The sequence below is a fragment of the Drosophila virilis genome, chromosome 3 (genome assembly GCF_030788295.1).
Source record: "Drosophila virilis strain 15010-1051.87 chromosome 3, Dvir_AGI_RSII-ME, whole genome shotgun sequence".
NCBI lineage: Eukaryota > Metazoa > Arthropoda > Insecta > Diptera > Drosophilidae > Drosophila > Drosophila virilis.
This window is the reverse complement of record NC_091545.1, coordinates 12,811,582-12,830,447: the sequence shown is the minus strand read 5'-3', so window position 1 is coordinate 12,830,447 and position 18,866 is coordinate 12,811,582. Positions and strand designations below refer to the sequence as shown.

General features: G+C 41.2%; 1 protein-coding gene across 1 annotated transcript in view; it reads right to left on the bottom strand.

The window, feature by feature from the left end:
• sfl (N-deacetylase and N-sulfotransferase sfl) overlaps nucleotides 1–18,866 on the bottom strand; it is a 60,512-nt gene that overhangs the window by 32,635 nt on the left and 9,011 nt on the right. Inside the window, exon 2 of the mRNA XM_002047299.4 lies at nucleotides 15,958–16,003. The gene's annotated coding sequence lies outside the window, so the exon portion shown is untranslated. The remainder of the gene's footprint in view (nucleotides 1–15,957; nucleotides 16,004–18,866) is intronic.

Genomic DNA, 18,866 nt, shown 5'->3' with positions numbered 1-18,866 from the left:
AAAATATCATGATATTTGTTTTCCCCACATAAAGCGCAGAGCGAGACAGAGATAGAGAGAATGAGAGAGATAGAAACATTGGTTAATCGAGAGGAGTTTGATTTAAATCAATATTTTGAGGCAACTGTTTAGTACAAAATTTCCATCAATGGCTATTCAATTCAATTTTGTCAATTTTCAATTTTAATTTATCTTTCAAAACTAATTGATGGCAAGCTCAGTTTACATTTCATATCAAAAGACTTAGCCAACGCCCCCTCAAACAGCCACAGACTGCAGTCTTTGCTATCTATAAAGTTGTTGACAGTTGTCAATTCATTTTGTTGGCATCTCGAATGTAAAGTAAACAAAATGCTGATAAACTTGCAAATAAAGGGAAGCCGCAAACGTTTGCCTATAGATACAAAGTTTGTAATTTAGGGTGTATAACTGTATCTGGGTGCGCATCTATGTGTGTGTGTGTGTGTGTGTGTGTGTAGATTTAGCCATTAACTGCATATGTGGCTTACTTTAATTGCAAATGGCTGCGGCTGTCAGCCAAATAATGACAACATACTTTCCGGCGCTTTATGGCCCAAGCAAATGAGTCAATAATGGGGTTTGGACGAGCAACAATATTTGCCATGCTCTTGTGGTCTCTATAAACATTTGCCAACACGTGTGCGCCAGTAACGCGGCCAGCATAAAATAGGACGTTAAAACAGAACTGAAAGGTTGGCAAGCTCGAACGTTGTCTGGATACAACGCGGATTATCCAAAGTATGTAAACAGTTACATTTGTAATGATTTCAGTTTGATAAAAACCAAAGCAATGTATTAATTTAAAGAAAAATATTACAGCCATAACACTTTTTAGACAGCGCTGGGCTTAGTTTATCATTTTTTTGCCATGTATATAACTAATGTAGGTGAAAGTTTTCCAACAGCTGGCATCAGAAACCACTTCAAGAGACTTGCAATAATTCAAAAAGAACATTTTTCTAACTCAACCACAGCAGAATACAATGTAGCCAGCAAGAATAAACTGCATCAGTTAGGAAGAAAGCTGGCAACTGGTAACTGAATGCTGTTAGACAGGCCAACAACAATGTCTGGGCGCATTCTTGGCCTTGTTTTTTGCCTCTGTTACAAATTTATCATTAAAATGTCAGAACTTAAATTGATTCAAAAAGTTTAGCCCGGTCGGAACAAGAGAAAGCGAGAGAACGGGAGAGTTTCAGAGTCAGCACAGCTTGGGGGGCATGGCATGACAATGCTAAACCCTCTTGCCACAGCAGCTCCTGCAGCTCCTGCTCTTACCACTCGCTGGTTGCAATGTCGCTTAGGCAGAAGTTTTTTTTTTTTTTTTGTGTGTGGCTGCTGTTTGTTTGCGTGGATTGCTGCATACTTAAAGGCGCGCAAAAAACTTTGCTTTCTTCGTTAGCCAAACTTGTTTAATTTCCTTCTCAATTGTTCATGTGACCTCAGCCAGCGACCGCAGCAAACTCTGCTGACTGCTTTCCGTTCTGTGGCATAAATACTTCAGCTAAACTTTTGCTTCAGTTGTTGTTTGTTTGTCTGTTTGTTATTGCTGATTTGCTTGTCGTACAACTCTGCCTCTGCCACTGCCGAAATATATATAGCATATATTTATTTCTGTATCTTTATATATTCATATAAATTTGCCTGCCCAAAGGTTGCCAGAAAAATAATGTATGTGGCATGCACTTTTCAATTTACATCAAATATTTATGCATGTCGCCCGGGCTGGTTGGCATCTCTTTTGCCTCACACCACGCTCGTGTATTTTCTGGCTAATAACACATGTCTCTAAAGTTTCATGTCGAGTTATTTCTGTTTGCTAGTTTTCAATTTGCTTGCACAGACAAAAAAAAAAGTACATCTCTGGCATTTCTGTTTATACCATATATTTTTCTACGGCATCGTGTTTCTAGATGGCGGCGTAGTCTACGGCAAAAGGGGTGTGCACGGCCATTAAACAATTTGCTGAGCATGTTGAAAACTTAATGCCGCAAACTTCGCGCCTGGGTCTTTAAGGCCCACAGACCCACTCATTGTAGCTTCACGGCTTTCAAAAAATTTTTTCGGTCTTGTTCTTGGCCTTTTTGTTTCTTTTCCTTGATTTTAATGGTTTTGAAAACTATTTATTTTACGAAACATTTTGTTTACATTGTTGAGCTCTGTTGGGGCATCGTTTACGGTACACTCCACAGTCCACACAGCTCACACCCTCTACAAACACCCTGGATGGACCCTCAACATATTTCTCCAAATTGCATTGAGGCTTGTGGCTGACGGTGCAACAACAACAACCAGCTGGAGCTGTAGCTCTAAAATTAAGTAGGAAAAGTTTTGAACGAAACGCTGAAGCATAAATACACTATCAACTCTCACGAAAATGCTAAAATATCATCATTCGTTGTTAACATTATTGTAAATATAGATTTTCCCCTTTTTTTTTATTATATTCAAAGAAAAAGCTAATTGTATTTTTAAATATATTATATACGCTGTCAAAGCTAAGGTCTGTCATAAAAATGTCAAGATTTATGTATATTTAAAAGTGTTTTACCATATAGTAAAGCCATTTTGACCAGTAACTAATTGCTGTAAGGCCTACAAATAATAAAAATAAATATTTGTCTAAAGAACTGCATATTAAGAGACTCTCAATGAGTTTGACCCACAGCAAATGTTTATACAACCAAGAGAGAAATAGATTGTACCCCATTGTAGTAGCGTAAAAATAACAATTGCAGCAATAACAACATTGAAGTGTGCCCCAGAGATGCCTAGTAACCTACACGCCCCCGACGCAGCCCTGATGCGGCCACCCTCAGCTTTGTTGTTGTCTATTTTTTCGACTTCGCTGTTTTTGGCTGCCCATTTATCAGTCGGTATTTGTTGTTGTTGCGATGTTGTTGTTATTGTTATTGTTATATGCTTTGTTTGTCTGGGGCCCTTTGCGTTTTTTGTTAGCTTTTCGCGCGCTCGCAGCTTGAAATACCCAACCCAACCGCTTACACATATACACACATATATGTATGAATGGGATGCCACCCTCTGAGCCGCCTGACAGGCCAGACATATTGATAATCGTTTTCAATTTGTGTTGATTTTGTTGCTTGCGGCAACAAAAAAAAAAAAAGAAATGCATGGAAAAAAGGGAAAACAATCAATTGTCTGTAGTAAATTGAATGCAACGCCAACATTTGAGTGAGTTTCTTCCCTCCCCACAAACGCCGCCCATGACTTGCACAAAACGTCTAACTTAACCCACTGACGGGCGGGCAACTCCCGGGGCCCCCGCCCCCACCAGTGGCTACTGACTCATTGGCCAGACGATTGTCTGGACTGCTGTCTACCCATTTGACTGATGAATGCGTCTTGGGCATTATGCAGTTGCCCCATATGCTAAGCGCTTGAGAATGGGCTTCCATGGAATCCGAGTGTCTCCCGCATGTTGTTGTGCGTGGGCGGCATTGCAGCAGTTCCCATGTCGTTTGCCATCGCACGCATCGGTTAAACGTTCCGTCTATAAACAATTTGTGTGCGTTTAATGAGTTTTCACACTTTTACGCCTGCGTCTGTCTTTCGAGTTTCCAATTCCCCCTTATTGCCTTTTGCTTATTGCGTGTGTTTGTGTCTCAAATTTTTATGTTGTCATAAATCAATGGGACTGACATCAATTGCTGCATGTGCTGAGGTTTGTCTCGATTTATAGAGTTGCAGCGTGGGCAGCGACCAGGTGATTGGATTTCAAATGCTGGAGGAGGTAAAATTTTAAATTTACTGAAGTTGAAATATTGCTGCTAAGGTTCTAACGTGTGTAGCTCTTCATGCTGTGCTATATAATATATTTACAAAATAAATAAGTCTATACTAAGCTATATTTATATGCATTTCTGATTGTCTTAAAGGTTTTGCTTGATGAGAGCTTTAGATATAGTTGCTGATATTGTTTACAGTTAAGGCAAAAGTCCTACAGCATGTAAGAAATAAATGTTGTCCTTGTTATATCCCCGCTTTATTTAGTATATTACAATGAAAGGTTCAACTGTCCGAATGTGAAGCAAAGTTTAGATTAAATGCAAAAAAATATCTCCAACTATCCAAACACATTTTGTATTTAGCTCTTAAGTATTTTATAGGGCTATAATTGTACACTTACAGCATTAAGTACTCTATAAAAAAGTTGTTAAAAACACAAATTTGGAACAATTACAAGCACATTAGAAAATTTCTCTGCCACTTACGAATTACATATCTCTAAAACATTTTGGTAAGCAGCTTGACAATCCCCTGGGCGCATGCAACACAAAATGTCTTCTAAAGTGCCCCACAAATTGACTCTTAAGTGTTGTTGTTGTTGTTATAACAGCCTAAACTTCTCTATAGATGTGAGAGACATATCACTTAAGAGATGTCACAGAGGCATTCAGTCCTGTTGCTGCCGTCAATTATACGTTGTGGCTTTATAATGGGGCTGAATATGTTATTTGAATGTGAACTGTTTTATATCAGTCTCAATTTGCGAAAAATTCTCAAGTGGATATAGACATAACACCCATAAAACTTCCATTAACATGCCAAATGCAAGAATATATTTGCTCTCTATTTATTTTGTTGGTTAATTAAAACATTAGACTGTGCACTCAACGAAAACTTTTATGCAGCAGACAGCAGACAGATCTAGACCCCACTCCAACGCTCGGCACATTCCACATTTGCCCCTCCAGCTCGAAGCGTGCTTAAAACAGAAATCGTGTACGGTTTGCCAATGCTCTCCTCCAACCAGAGCTGTTCAAGGAGACACTTTCAGTGTGTTCATTTGTAGATTGTTAGTGTCGATCTCAGGAAGGCGAGGAGTGACGGGGAGAACGTGCTAGGTGGCGGACAGGTGGCCCGGGTTGGGCCGTCAAAGTGACCCAGTTTCTAAAAATAGGATGGCAGAGCAATAAAGCAAAATCAAAAAGTGCTTGAATGTATTTTACATCATTTTGATTTTATTTCAATTTGGCCTCAAGTGACGAAGCAATCGAGGGGACTACCAAGGGGACTAAAAAACCAAGCAGGGGCAGTGCTGACTGGGGCAGCCACTTCAGCTTTAGTCTGCAATTTGCTGCCGCTGGCTAATAAGAGTCCCTAAGTGTTGTACTAACAATGGAAAAACATTTTCCACTCGCATTTCACTGCACAGCTCTGCGCTCCCCAACTAATTCAATTAAAGTCTCTATCTGTTTTTTCCTATCTCTCTCTCCCTATCTCTATCTACCTGACGTCACAGGGCCAAGGTGTACGGCTCTGAGCTGCTGTTCCAAAGTCACGACGTGGCATTGAATTTATTTCTAAGCCGATGAGCGCTTATCTTGTTCCAGTTCATTGCGCAGCGAGTATTCAATGTTTATAATTATGTAGAAAATACACTAGTTACACATATATATAAATATATATATATATATGTATATATATTGAATGAGGCATGTGGAAGCATTCGCCAGACAACTCGTCAAGTCTCCAGCGGCGCACAAATTGGGGCAACGTTTCATTTAATGGACGCCCACATTGCCACAGTTTACCTCCATCTGCTGCTTCGGCTACAGCTAAAGCTCCCAGCTCCAGCTCCAGCTCCAGCTGCAACTGCCACGGTCTTTGTCAATGTCGCAGCTGCAGCTTTGTATCTGGTTCTGGCTGTTGGCTGATCCGCTTGGCGTTTCGACCACAAGCCATTGCCATTGGAGATTTCTTGGCATATTGCGGCTTGCAACTGCGACCGCCACTCCCCGACAAGAGGGCAAGTGCAGTGCAACGATTTGGCTAAGACTTTGGCGTGGGCTTTGGCTCTGGGCTGAGGGCAGCCCACGCACTGCTCATTGTTGTTCTGCCCGTTGTTGTTTGCTTGGTGAGTGACAGTAAAGCCTCAAATTGCAGACAATCGTGCAGTCAAGGGTAATCTCGGGGGGAGGCGAACGCTTAGCAGTAAGCGCAGGCAGGCAGTCATGATTCTGTTGCCGCTGCTGTTGCTGCCGCAGTTGCTAACGATGCGTTGGTGTTGGCATTCGGTGTTGGTTCTTTGTGTAATTGACTAGGCGTGTAACTGGTTTTGAATTGTTGTTCCTGCTGCCCCAGCAGTGCTCAGTGGTGTAGCAATATGCATATGTGGCTGCGGGATTATGGGCGAGCAATGCAAATGCACAAGCCATTCGTTTGGTATAACGCAAAAGTTGCTTTCATATCTGACCCACAAAGCGTTTATATTGCTGTTGTTGGGTGAAAATTTGAGGGCAACTCAGCTGCCAGAAAAGCAAACCGATGGAAAGTACTCAGAGTAGGAAGTTTTCACTTAGTTGACTGTTAAAGGATGAGCCGAGGCAACGATGAAGTGGAAATATGCTTGGATGTTTAAAGATATTGTGAGCTCAGTTAAATAAATATTTTCTACAATTTGTTAATTCTCAAAAGAGTTCGTGCGCAATAATTAATATTCCCAAATGTATTCACAAATGATTTTATGATTTTATGAATTTATGCAAGTAAATGTTTGCCTTTTATGACTAAGCATTTATGAGAAATCAATTGAAAATGTGGCATGAATGATTAGGTTTGCCTTTCCTGAAATTTCTACAATCACAAATAATCACTTTAATTTACACACACAATTTGAAGTATTTGTCAGTTAAAGAGCTTTTGCTTGATGACAGCCTTGGAAATGCGAGTTTTAAATCAATTATGCAGACATAAAACTGAAATTGCTTTACTCTAATGAAATCAGATGAGTAAACTAGATGCACTGAGCATTAACTAATGTCGGGATCAAATAACAAACGAAATATTTGCAATTTCAACATGTCTTGGTAAATCTCACAACATTCCATCATTTAGTTTCCCTTTGGACAGCTTGCATTTAAGTTGATGCTTACATATCACAAATCCTAACCAAAAGCTACAGCTTTTCAAATTGGCCCACAGCATTGTTCGCATCATTTAGCCACAGCACAGCACCACCCACACACACAGCATATGCACCTTATGCCCAGATGGGGGCGCAATGGATTCCCAGAGCTCAGCTGCTCATGCAATTCCCAGCGTTCGTTTATACACAAATGCATTTGCCCGTAGTATATCATCAATTTATTATGTTATTCGTGCGTATGTGTGCTAAAATTAGTTAATGAACCCGAGCTGAATGCCATAATAAAAGGCCCTACAGCCCCCGGCAAATGCCCCGGCACAGGCAACTGACCGGCGAGCTGTGATTGAAAGATTGAACAGGCAAGAGTTTACTGCACGTGTGACTGTTGTTGTTGCTGCTGTTGCTGTATGTCTGTTTGCATGTGTGTGTAAATTAATTCCCCTGGTTAACTGCACGGTAACATTTTATAATTAAGCCAGCTGCATAATTATGATAGCCACACATGCACACACACACACACCTGTGCTCGGGGCTATGTATGCATATACACACACCTATATATATATATATATGTACAACTATATGTGTGACACGCACATTAAGGCAAGAGCTGAGATACACGCAATTGGTGACATTTCAGCACGCAACGTTAACCCAACAATGCCGGACAGCAACAACCTTATTATCATAATGAACATCAACATCAACATCAACGCCAACAACGACGCGACTTTAATGATACGAGGTGTGCGATTGTGCAAGTTCGGGTAAAATAACCACCCATCAGATCAGAACCCTGGGCCCTGGCTCTAGGCTGGTTAAGTGGTCTGTCTTTCTGTTCACGGCATAATCAGCGCATGACCGTATTCTGGCCAAGAATTATCCATTCTACCTCACCTCCCCTTTTTATTAATACACAAAGCCAGCGCCTGGGCCATCCGCAAAGTGTTTACCAAGCGCTGCCAGCGATAGTCATCGTTCTGTTCTGTTACAGCTCCTTTTTCGGCGCATTTAATGCCTTTGCTTTGTGTGTGTGTCAGTCAGTCGCTCCTGTCTGCCTCCCTACTGCCCATACTAGCCCAGCGCACGCACTGGGTATATTCAACGCCCTTTGGCCTTTTACTCATGTAAAAGCAATAAATAATGGCCCAGTTTATGTCGAGCCTGTCCATGAGACGCGTCCATTAAATACACTAGCCAAAAGGCATGACAGAGTCGTCGAGTCGCAGCTATCATAAAAATATTTTATCCATTAGCCATTGTCTCATTTTAGTTGGCTTGTGGCCTTGTTTAATGGCCATTAATAATCATTAAATTTATGTTTACTGTGTACACGGTTCAAAGTTTTTGCATGCCGTACAATGCGGCGTATGCTTAATACATTAGCATATAGGCTTAAACACTGAGCTCTTTAATTGCATGTGATAAATATGATGGATTTATTTTAATTAAATCTTTATATAGCATTTAATAAATGTACATTTTTGTTTATTATTTGAGCGCTGCACTGGCTATAATTAATTATTGTTCGCTTTTAAAAACAATTAAGTCTCGTACAAACATACAGCATATATAATTTATATAGTTATATCGTAACCTAAATTCCTTCAAATTTTGCTAACTAAACAAACTGAACTGAACTGAATATTCTAGTATTTTTGTTGTTGTTGTGAATAATCGCCTCTTTGTGCTGTCCTCATTTTGAGTTTTTCAAATCAATTGCATGCACACAGCAAATCAAGTAAACAAATACATCAAATAAATATTATTCATGAGCATGCGAACATCATCATTCACTAAATGCCACATCTTCTCTCACTCCGTGCCGCATCTCGTAATTTTTCATTTTGCGCAGCGACAGCAGCAACAATTGGGGCAGCAATATAGCTGCAGCAGTTCAATGACATAATTTGTCGCAACCCATCAATAGAGTGGACAGACCCAACAATAGGATACCGGAGCACTAGCTGCAGCTCCAGTGGCATCCACATTTGTCCAGGCATCAACGTCAGCAACGACATCATTATGTTGCTGCTGATGATCATCTGAAACGTCATTGTTTTCGCTTGAACTTTATTGTTTTGATTTATGCGCGTGCATAACGAGGGGAACTGCACGGAACTGGCCCGCTGCACTGCAGGCTAAGCTAAAACTTTGCGGGTTTCAGCTGTCGCTACCCGTCCAGCGCACCCCCAACTAACCTTCTCCTGCCACGCCCCACGCTATTCGTTTTGCCTGCACTGGACACGCCGCGTTATTTATTCCGCCAACGCCAAACAATAGCGAAGCAGCCGCGTTGTTGACACTGCGGCAACAGCCACAACCAGCAGCAGGGTGCACGCGGGGCCAGCGGGTTGTAAAGTGCAAATGAAAATGATGTTGTAGCTGTCGCTGCCGTTGCTGCTGCTGCGGCTGTTGCTGCTGCTGTTGCTGCTGCTGCTACTGGTACTGCTGGCAGTGGCATCGCATCAGCTGCCTGCGTCCGATTATGTTAATGTGCCCAGAGCACTGGCATTATGATGTTGTTCTCTATACGAGCACTCTGCATATTTGACAGAGCACTGTGAACAATTTTTAGGTCTTGACTGCGTCTCATGTTGTTGATGAAAGCAAAACACCAAACAATTTTGTGGTCCCGATTGTTGCCACTGGAAACGACTTCATCCAGCCAGCCAGGCAGCCAGCCAGATGCCAACTGTGCACGTTTTAAGCCAAGCCAAGCGACAGTTAAGTGAATTTTTTTTTTTGTAACTTAAAAAGCCAGAGGGAGAAGTTTCAGCTCAGGTGGTCACAGCAAAAATTGCAAAATGATCATTTGAGAATCGCAGAGAAAGCTGCAAGCATTTCCAGTCACAACTTTACAACAATTTTGTTTCCAACAATATGCAACAATTTTTTTCAGTTCTCAACTAACCTCAGGCATTTTATGAATTTGCCAACAAGTTTGTTTATGTTGATTTAGTGCATTCCGTATTTGAACATTAGGGCCAAAACTATGGCTTAATTAAAATACAAATTGAGAGTGCGCCCACTCGGTTGAAATTATTCATTGCCACAGCAACTGGTACAACAATTTCAATATGCAAACAACAAACAAACGAAACTTTGTCCGGCGCGTTCAAATTTGCATGCCGCATGCAATTGCGCAAAATATAAACAATAATTATTTAATTTATCTAATGTCAGAAATCGTGCCTTAATTAAACAAGCGAATAAAACTAACAGCAACAATAAGGGAGCACAAATAATTTCTGACAGCAGCTGCATTAGTTTTTTCATATTTCAAAATAACACCCCAGACCTGGCCACACTGGGCTATAGACGCCCAGCACGCCCAGTGCGCCCGGCTATCCGTTGCTCCCCCGCTGTCACCCGCTGTCTTCGCCGCCAAGGCCAAACAATTTTCAACTGCAATTTTGAGCTCGGCGCAAAATATTGAAGCGCATTTTTTGTCGCCGGCATCAAAAGCGTGAAAAATTGCTGCAAACTTTGACAAACTGAAAAGTTATGATAGTTGTTTGGACATTCCACGCGTTGTTCGAGCTGCTCGGGCTGTCTGCTAATAATTTTATGACATAAATAAATCGCCAGACCCGGTACAAGTTACGTTCAAATTGAATAAAAACCGTGACTTGCTCTGCTGCCGCAAGATAAGCAGGCACAGGGCGAGAGTGTGAGAAAGACGGCAGACATGGACGACCCAGACGATGTGCAAAGAAAATTCTTTAGAATTAAATTCAAAATTCCCAGAAAGCAGTCACATCAAATTAGCAACGACATCAGATATTAACTTCAAGCAGATGCGTTACACACGCCTCCAAGTTATTTAAACAATTTCTCGTTAAGGCAACAAATTAAAAGTAACAGCTTTTTTTATATGAGCTGGTGAAAAATTTTATGACTGACAACCTTGCGTATGCGTAATGTCAGTTAATAATTTTTATATTTAACTATACACTTTTAGCTACTTTGCGCATTTTGAATACGTAATGGCAACATCTGATATTACCTGCCACGTGAATTTCTTTCACGTTACAGAAAATGCACATGTTTCGCCTGTGAAGTTGAAAACTACTTTGCAAAAATGCGGAAGTTGCGCAACAGAACATACTCAAATGTCAAATCACGAACAAAATGGAAATCTGTCTAATTATGGCAAGGTAATGCATTTTATTAACGCTACATTATTTTACAGAGCATTCTACTGTGCGACAATGTCAGTCAAGCATTTCTGCTTGTTTTGTTCACTTATTTTCATGATATTTTTATGGACTACTGAACGAGCTGAGAAAACACTCGTCCAGGTTAACAAAATTGCTGCAGCTAACAGACTTTACGAGCGTCGAGTCTTTAAAGAGTAGACGAACCCTTACCAATTTATATATATACCACACATATATTATTTAAAGTCTCTGAAGAAATGTGGCAAATGCTGGCAAAGTTTGTGTTTGGGAGTTTCAGAGTTTGAAGTTTAGAAAATTTCCAGCGCTGTCTGACTGATAATAAAGAGGCGAGCAGCCTGCCAGACTGCGAGTCTGGCCAACAGTTTTGAAGCCGGCCACTGGCGCGCCCACAAAAAGCCGAATTGAAATTTTTGTTTGCTTTGCGTTATTTACAAAACGCTGAAACTTTTGCTCGACCAGGAAAAGTTAATCGATGCCAGTTGGCGAACCAACTTGCGGCAAATTGACCGGAAAATGTTTACCAATTGCTAACGGAACTCTGGGCCAGCTCTAAGCTGAGATTTCGACAACTGACCTGAGCCCGGCAACTCCATACAGCAAATTAAACAGCTCCCAACTTGAGTTCAACAACAAACAAAAAATACTATACAGAAAAATTAAAAAAAAAAAAACAAAAGAAAAAAATTGTAGTTTATAGCAAAAGTTCTTTTTTTCGACCCCGTTGACATATATTGATAAATTTTTTTATTTTTTTTTTTTTTGTCAAGTGCTAAAAGTTTGCCAGGCACTGGAAAAGTTTTGTGCATTAAGGGTTGCCACGGCACTGGGACTGATAGCGAAGAAGGACTGCAGGAGTAATGAAATTTATGAAATTGTATTTTGGCAGTCAGTCGCAACAATGGAAATCGTTTCGAGTTGTTTGCCCCAATTTGGGTCAATGAAAGTTTCGCTTCAAAATCAATTGGATTTTCATAAAGTTTGCCACGCGCTAGCTGCTGCCCCGAAAAATTTCGTACTGTCAATTTAACTTTGCCACTTGGCAGAGCCCAAACACAAATATAGTTGCAGAAGAAGGGCAGCAACTGGCCATAACCAAATGACAGGCATTGAACTACCAATAAAATTCGCTATAAATAAATTGCAAAATGAGTCAAGGCAGTTGACATTTGTGTGGGGCGGAGCATTGGTTTTAGGCTTTGGGAATTGGGAATTGGTTGGCTGTCAAACAGACTGCAAAAGTTTCATAAGTGCAACAAAGGCAGCGGCTGCGGCAACAGCAACGACCACTGACAGCTGCTACAAAAGATGGCGAACGACAAAAGGCCTGCGGTGGGCTGACTGGGTGGGTGGCACTGGTGGCACTTTACTGTGGTTTGGACTTGTCTCCACCGCTAACATGGTTAGACTGCACAACTGCCAGCCTGCACCAACCACCGTCCCGCTTGCCCCATCGCAGCATATTGTTGTGTTCGACATGGCCAAAACGAAAAAAAAAATATAAAAAAAATAGTGCAAAATTGTAGCGCAGGAAGAATACGTAACCACTGCAGAAGGCCACCAACTATTTTAGATGCCAAAAGCGACGGCGAGAACAACGACGTTTGCAACGTTTGCAACGTTTGCATGTTGCATGCCGTCAGTGAAAACAATGCCAAAGGCCATGTGTAAATATGCTTTGCAATTTTTATGCTTTTTTTATAGTATTCAAGGTGCCAGCATTCGCACAGTGTGAAAATATTTGCGAAATAAAAATAGAAAACTATTTGGCATATATACAAATGCAGCAAATATCAAATCGCACATGTTTCAAGTAAAGTTTGATTTTTAAAGTGATTTTAAATTGGCCTTAAAGAGATTTGCAGGTGTTCAGAAAAGGTTATGAAATGGGCATTTGTAAGATATTATTAATGGAATTTTAAATACAAAATATAAACAGAATAAACAAAATATATAAAATATTCCCCAAAAGTGATTTAATCTATTATTTGATAGCGAGAAGAGATCTATATGAATACAATTTTGAGAACTTGTTACACGCTTTATGCCCATTGTACTCTCATATTTTTAGTATTTTTTAATGGCAGCGCAGAAAAACGACAACAACAACTAATCGCTGGGCGAGTCAACTCAGAGGCAAAACTTTTGTTATAGTTGTTGTTGTTGTTGTTTGCTGAACATTTTACCATGTTAGACAGTCAACGAAAAACAGATTTTTGTCACAGGCCAACGCCGCGGGGCCATAGTTGCAAAATGTATGTAAAAGAAATCAACTTGCAGCCTGCAACAAAAGCCGCGTATTCCGTTAAATGTCACTGACCGAGAAATGAACGGCAAGAGAGTTGCAAAAATCTAAAGCAGCACTGCATATAAAAAAAAAAAAGCAGGCGGTTTTATTGCCAGTGGCAGGATACGAACAACAACAACAACAACAACAACGAGGGCAGCAACAGCGGCGACAATAGCAGGACAACAGGACAACAATGAGACTACACAACAATAACAAGGCAAAGTTGCGAGGAGCTGTTGTCATTTCTAGCTGGTGATTTCTTTGGACACCAAGCAGCACTAACACGCCAAGTTGAGCCTCAGTCCGCAACCCCTTCTCTGTCTATATCCTGCTCATACATAACCAATGTCCATTGCACTTCATTTTGTTGTTATTGTTGTTGTTGTTGTTATTGTTGTCGCCACTCGCCGGGGCAGTCAACGAGGCAACTTGATTGTTGGCCAGCATTTGCTTTGCTTTTGTTTTTTCTTTGCTGCTGCTCTTGGCCTTTTCACAAGTTTTATTTTCTTTTTTTTTCTGCAGCATTTTGTGATGATTTGGCAAATTGAATTGCAACTCAATTTGCAGCTAACAACAAATGGCTAATTAGTTAGACTGGACCAAAGAAATATATGCTGAAAAGTATGCTGTAAAAATTGAGAGCAAAATTTCTATAAGGCAAAAATAGACCCAAATTCTTTTGATTTTACAATTAGCAGTTGAAATTGATGCTGGCACAAATGCAGCTGCAACACCAGACACAAGCCATGCGGCAAGTGGTGAAGTAAAGAGTGAGGCAGTATATTGCTGAAAAGTGTTGCCTGAGCTGTGCATAGAATGAATGCCAATTATGCAAACGCATGTGCGCCATGATGCAGCCATCGATGGCAGGGAAAGCCTGAAGTATGCTACAAATGGTTTTCACAAAAGCCAACAGGCCTTAGGGACTCTACATGGCAACAATTGGCAAACGCTCAAGGGATTATTGACTTTCTCGTCAAGTTGGCAATTGCTAGGCGAAAGCATTGCAACAGCTAAAACGCAAGGTGTCCATATTAAATTGGAAAAATTCTGAAAAGCTTACAGCCTGAGAGGGCTCTTTTATTTAAGTATACTCTTGCTTAGAAGTTTTTATAAGTTGACCAAGCTTTTCAAAATATTTCACTCTCATTTCTTAAATGCAATCTTTCAAGTTAATATGAAGTCTGTTTATATTTCAACTTCAAGTATACTTAACTCCAGATAGAAAAGATAAAAGATATTTTGACAAACGATTGCAATTAAACAGAAACCATAATTAGCTACAGAACAGTGGAGAGCAGATCTAAACTTTTTTGCCGCCTCAGCTAACTTTTTCTATGCAAGATGTTGTTGTGCTTCGGCTTTCAAAATAAAAATAACAAACAAAAAAACAAAAAACGACGGCATTTTTCTCATATCGGTTGCTTGGTTCTCAGCTCTTGTTCAAGTATCTGTGGCTGGTGAATGGGTGTGTCTGTGTGTGTGTGTGTGTGTGTGTAGATAAATAGGAATGTATCTGTATCTGTTTACAGCTGTAGATACGCCATTCATGCTTCAATAAATAAGATGAATTGAAAAAGCAAAAAACAAAAAAGAAGCACAGAAGCCTCCAGAGAGATGGGTGAAGAGAAAGAGAGAGAAAAAGGATGCAGAGCAGCAGCAACTCAGCAGCAAGGATAACAGATTAGTTGAGCTGGCCAACGGACTAGTCCTGTCTTTCAATGGGAATCAAAACATTTTGTTAAAAGGAAACGCACACACACAAACACACACACACATACAGCTGCTGCTAGAGAGCCCGTCTGACAGTCAAGGCCTATTCACACAGATGCGCGCGTTTATCTGCGGAAACGGAGATACGTAGTACGTGCTGAGGATGTGGCCAGGACATGCCCACGAAGCGAGCTCTAAACTCACAACTCTATCTACCCTTATGTGTGTGTGTGTGTGTGTGTGTGGGTGAGTGTCTCTGTGTGCGTGTGTGTGTGTACGCATTTGGCAGCCAACTTGTGTGTAATAAAATGTAATAAAATAAAACTCACATATTAGAAATGTTTTGCTAGCTTTTCTTTTTTCCTTTGGCCATTTCGAGACACATAAAAAGCACATAGAATATTTTGTAGTTGTTCTTGTTGTTGCAGTTGGCAGCCCATAAATAAAACGCCAGCTGTGCGTGCGGCTAGTTTTGGCTTAGTATTAGCAAATATTACGCATACGCACTGTGAAACCATCTTAACATAATGACAATCACCATCAGGGATAACAGTGATTTTTGGCGCTAGGCTCGCAAACGAGACATTTATGACACATTTATAGGCCAGTTAATGGCCAACAAATGACAGCACAGCTGTCGTTGGCTTCATTTGAATGTCTGTTCACATGCGAGAGTTCGTTTAGATTTTAACACAATCATAGCGCCAACAACATAATAATGGTATATTTATGTATTTGATATGTGAGTTATGTGCATTATAGCTAATATTTAATTCATTGACACTATACTATAATCGCTTTTGGGCAATATCTAAAGCAATAAATAAATTTTATGTTCATTTAATATAGATACCACATACCAACAAATATAGCTGCCGCACCTTGCGTCTCTGGCTTCTTGAAGAGCTACAAAAAAAAAAAACTTTTAATAATATATATATGCATGTCGTTAAAATGCTACTTTAATAAGTTTGTCATATGATTTCATTTTCGCAATTTTAATGGCACTTTACATGTCATCGAAATCTCAAACAAATAATTGACAGCTGTTGCTGCTGCCGCCGCAGGACCTATTAATTACATAAGTTTTTCATGGGAAAATTGAATTAATTTTTGACAAAGTGCTGCATATTGATTTTCTAATTGGCCGTGTCACAAAGGCAAAAAGCCCATTAAAATAATTTTAATGTGCAAAATGACTGCTCCTTAATGTAATTTCAAGCAATTGACAAAGGCAGCCGAACGCAGTCAAATGCTGCTGGTAGGGGCTAACAACAAAATGGCGTACAGCACAAACTTGGCTGACCATTAAGTTAATGAGGGTCATTGCGGCAACGTGTTGGTCCTTCGCACCTCGCCACCAGATGCGCATGGAGCCGCGTCCGAGCTGTGTAGTGGCTGCCTGTGGGGGATAATGACGTTAATGCTATCGTTCCACTGCTGAGTGGTCGCAAGGGGCTGGGCGGGGAGAGGAGTGCTTCTTCCGGGCGACGCTGAAGCCGCCACGTCAGCAGCAGCAGCAGCGGAAACGGAAGCCAAACAAATATGGCCGACGCACGCTTGGCCAGACAAAATAAAACAATAAAACTTTTAAATGCATTTTTAGACGGCACGTGGGCCGCTCTAATACACAGTGGGTCGAAGTGCAATAAAAATGCCAGCAAGTTGACAAGCAAAAACCGTTTGAGAATTATAAGCACACTTCAGGTGTAGAGAATTTGTATTTATTGTAACCGTTAGGGGCAGGCATGCGCTTAAACAACTTTTAATGCTCCACTGTGGGGTGATTATTATTTTGTTTTATTAACTTTTATTCCCCCAACCTGTTAATTAGTTTCCTATTCATTTCCATTTTGTTCAGCTTCTTTTAATCTTAATCTTTAGACATCATTTTCTTTTCGCTTTTTACCACTGTGCCCGTTGGGGGCTGTATTTGGTTTTATTTTTCAGTTGATTCATCATCAACCTTTGCCAACCCTCCTGGTACCAAATTTCTCATTTACTGTTGAAAAATTTGTGCCGGACTTTGTTTTGTGTGTTATTTACGCCAATTTATTTTTGGACTTCTGCTTTTAATACCATAGCGATACGAGTAGGTGGTTGGGAGTTGTGTAACTTTAGCTTTGATAAGACTGATGTGGATAATGACGATGACGACGACGTTGCTGCTGATGATGATGGAGATGGAGATGAAAATCAAAAGCGACGGCCAAATAAAGCAAAGCCAAACACACTGACAGCTGAAATGTCAGTTGAGAGCGACAAGGATATGGACCACAGGACAGTAAACAGTACATAATGGCAATTTAAATGGCATTTTTAGTTGGCTTTTACGGCGGAGCAAGCGCTCCTATGGCCCCAAACCCCACCAAGTGTCCCAAGCCACAGACTGTATCTACGTTATAGAGTGACATGCGATATTTGATCAATAACTTGATTGGGAAAGCGGGGGTTAGAAGACTTCGACTTGTGGGGGTTGGAAACATAATAAAGTGGATACGTTGCAATTCCCTGCTAGACATGTGTATGTGTGTATATTACTGATGTGTGTCCTGTTTTGTTCGTCTGCCTGCCTGGCTGGCTGCTGCCTTAGACGTGATATTTTGCGCTGCCTTTGCTTTGGCACCAAGCCGCATTCATTATGAAAGGCAAACAGGAAGGTTGGCAGCAGGACGTAAGTAGACGCCAGGGCCATCAATCTGTCAGGTTGTTGGCTGACTTTGCCTCGCACTCGGCTAACCGTTTTCGCACGTTTCATGTGCCAGATCAAAGGCAAAAACGTTCAACGTCTCGCACCCAGTCTGCCCTCACTAGACACTTGAGAGTTCGCCTGGGCAAAACAAAAGCTCTTGGCGCTGTCTCAAGCGTTATTTATTGTTAACGAAATAGCCGACGCCCTACGGGGCCGTACAAGTCCTTGGCATAAGTCAAAGGCGGCGGCGTTGCCAGACCTGCCCAAAAACCAAGGCAGCCATAATCATTTTTATGGCATGAAGCAGGAAGAGAATGGTGCGGGGTTGGGCGGGCAATTAATCAAACGCTAAACACCAAAACACATTTTGTGGTTTTACAAGCATGTTAAATGTCCATGTTGTTGCTGCTTCTGATAGCAAATTAATGCCGTTAGATGCCTGTAATCTCATCCTGGCCTGGCCTGGCCTGTTCTGGACAGTCCTGCCCTGCTGTTCAGCTCTCACTTGTCTCGTTATTGTTTCAATTGTTTTGGCAGCCTGCCCGTTGACAACAAAACTAAATTAACACGCACACAGCCAATCGCTGTGCCATCTCTCTTTCTCTCTCTCCCATTCTAACATTTACTATCTGGCTCATTCTTTCCCCAGGCAAGGCAACAGGATGCCGGCCAACGTGCGTGCGAGTGTGTGTGTGTGTGTGTGTGTGTGAGCCAATTGAAAGCAGTCAAAGAGCAGCAGCAGGATTACAATCTATCAGCTGCAGCCTAGCCAGCGCACAAATTTGGCTCGTCCAGTGCCTCGTCCCGTCTAGCTACCATGTTGCCGTGTGCCCATGTCCATATCCTGTGCGGCCTTTGGCTGCAGTCGGCTCAGCCTCTCCTGTCGCATTGCAGGCTCGGGTTCAAACGGTTTGTGTGTTAAATCGCTTTTTATTGTTGTACATTTTTGGAGTGTGTTTTCGTGTGTGTGTGTGTGTGCGTGTTTTCCAATGATTGCCATAGGTTTTGTGTTGTTCTCATTTGCATAGCAAAATATATATGCGTGTGTGTCCCTGTGTGTGTGTCAGTGCGTGTGGG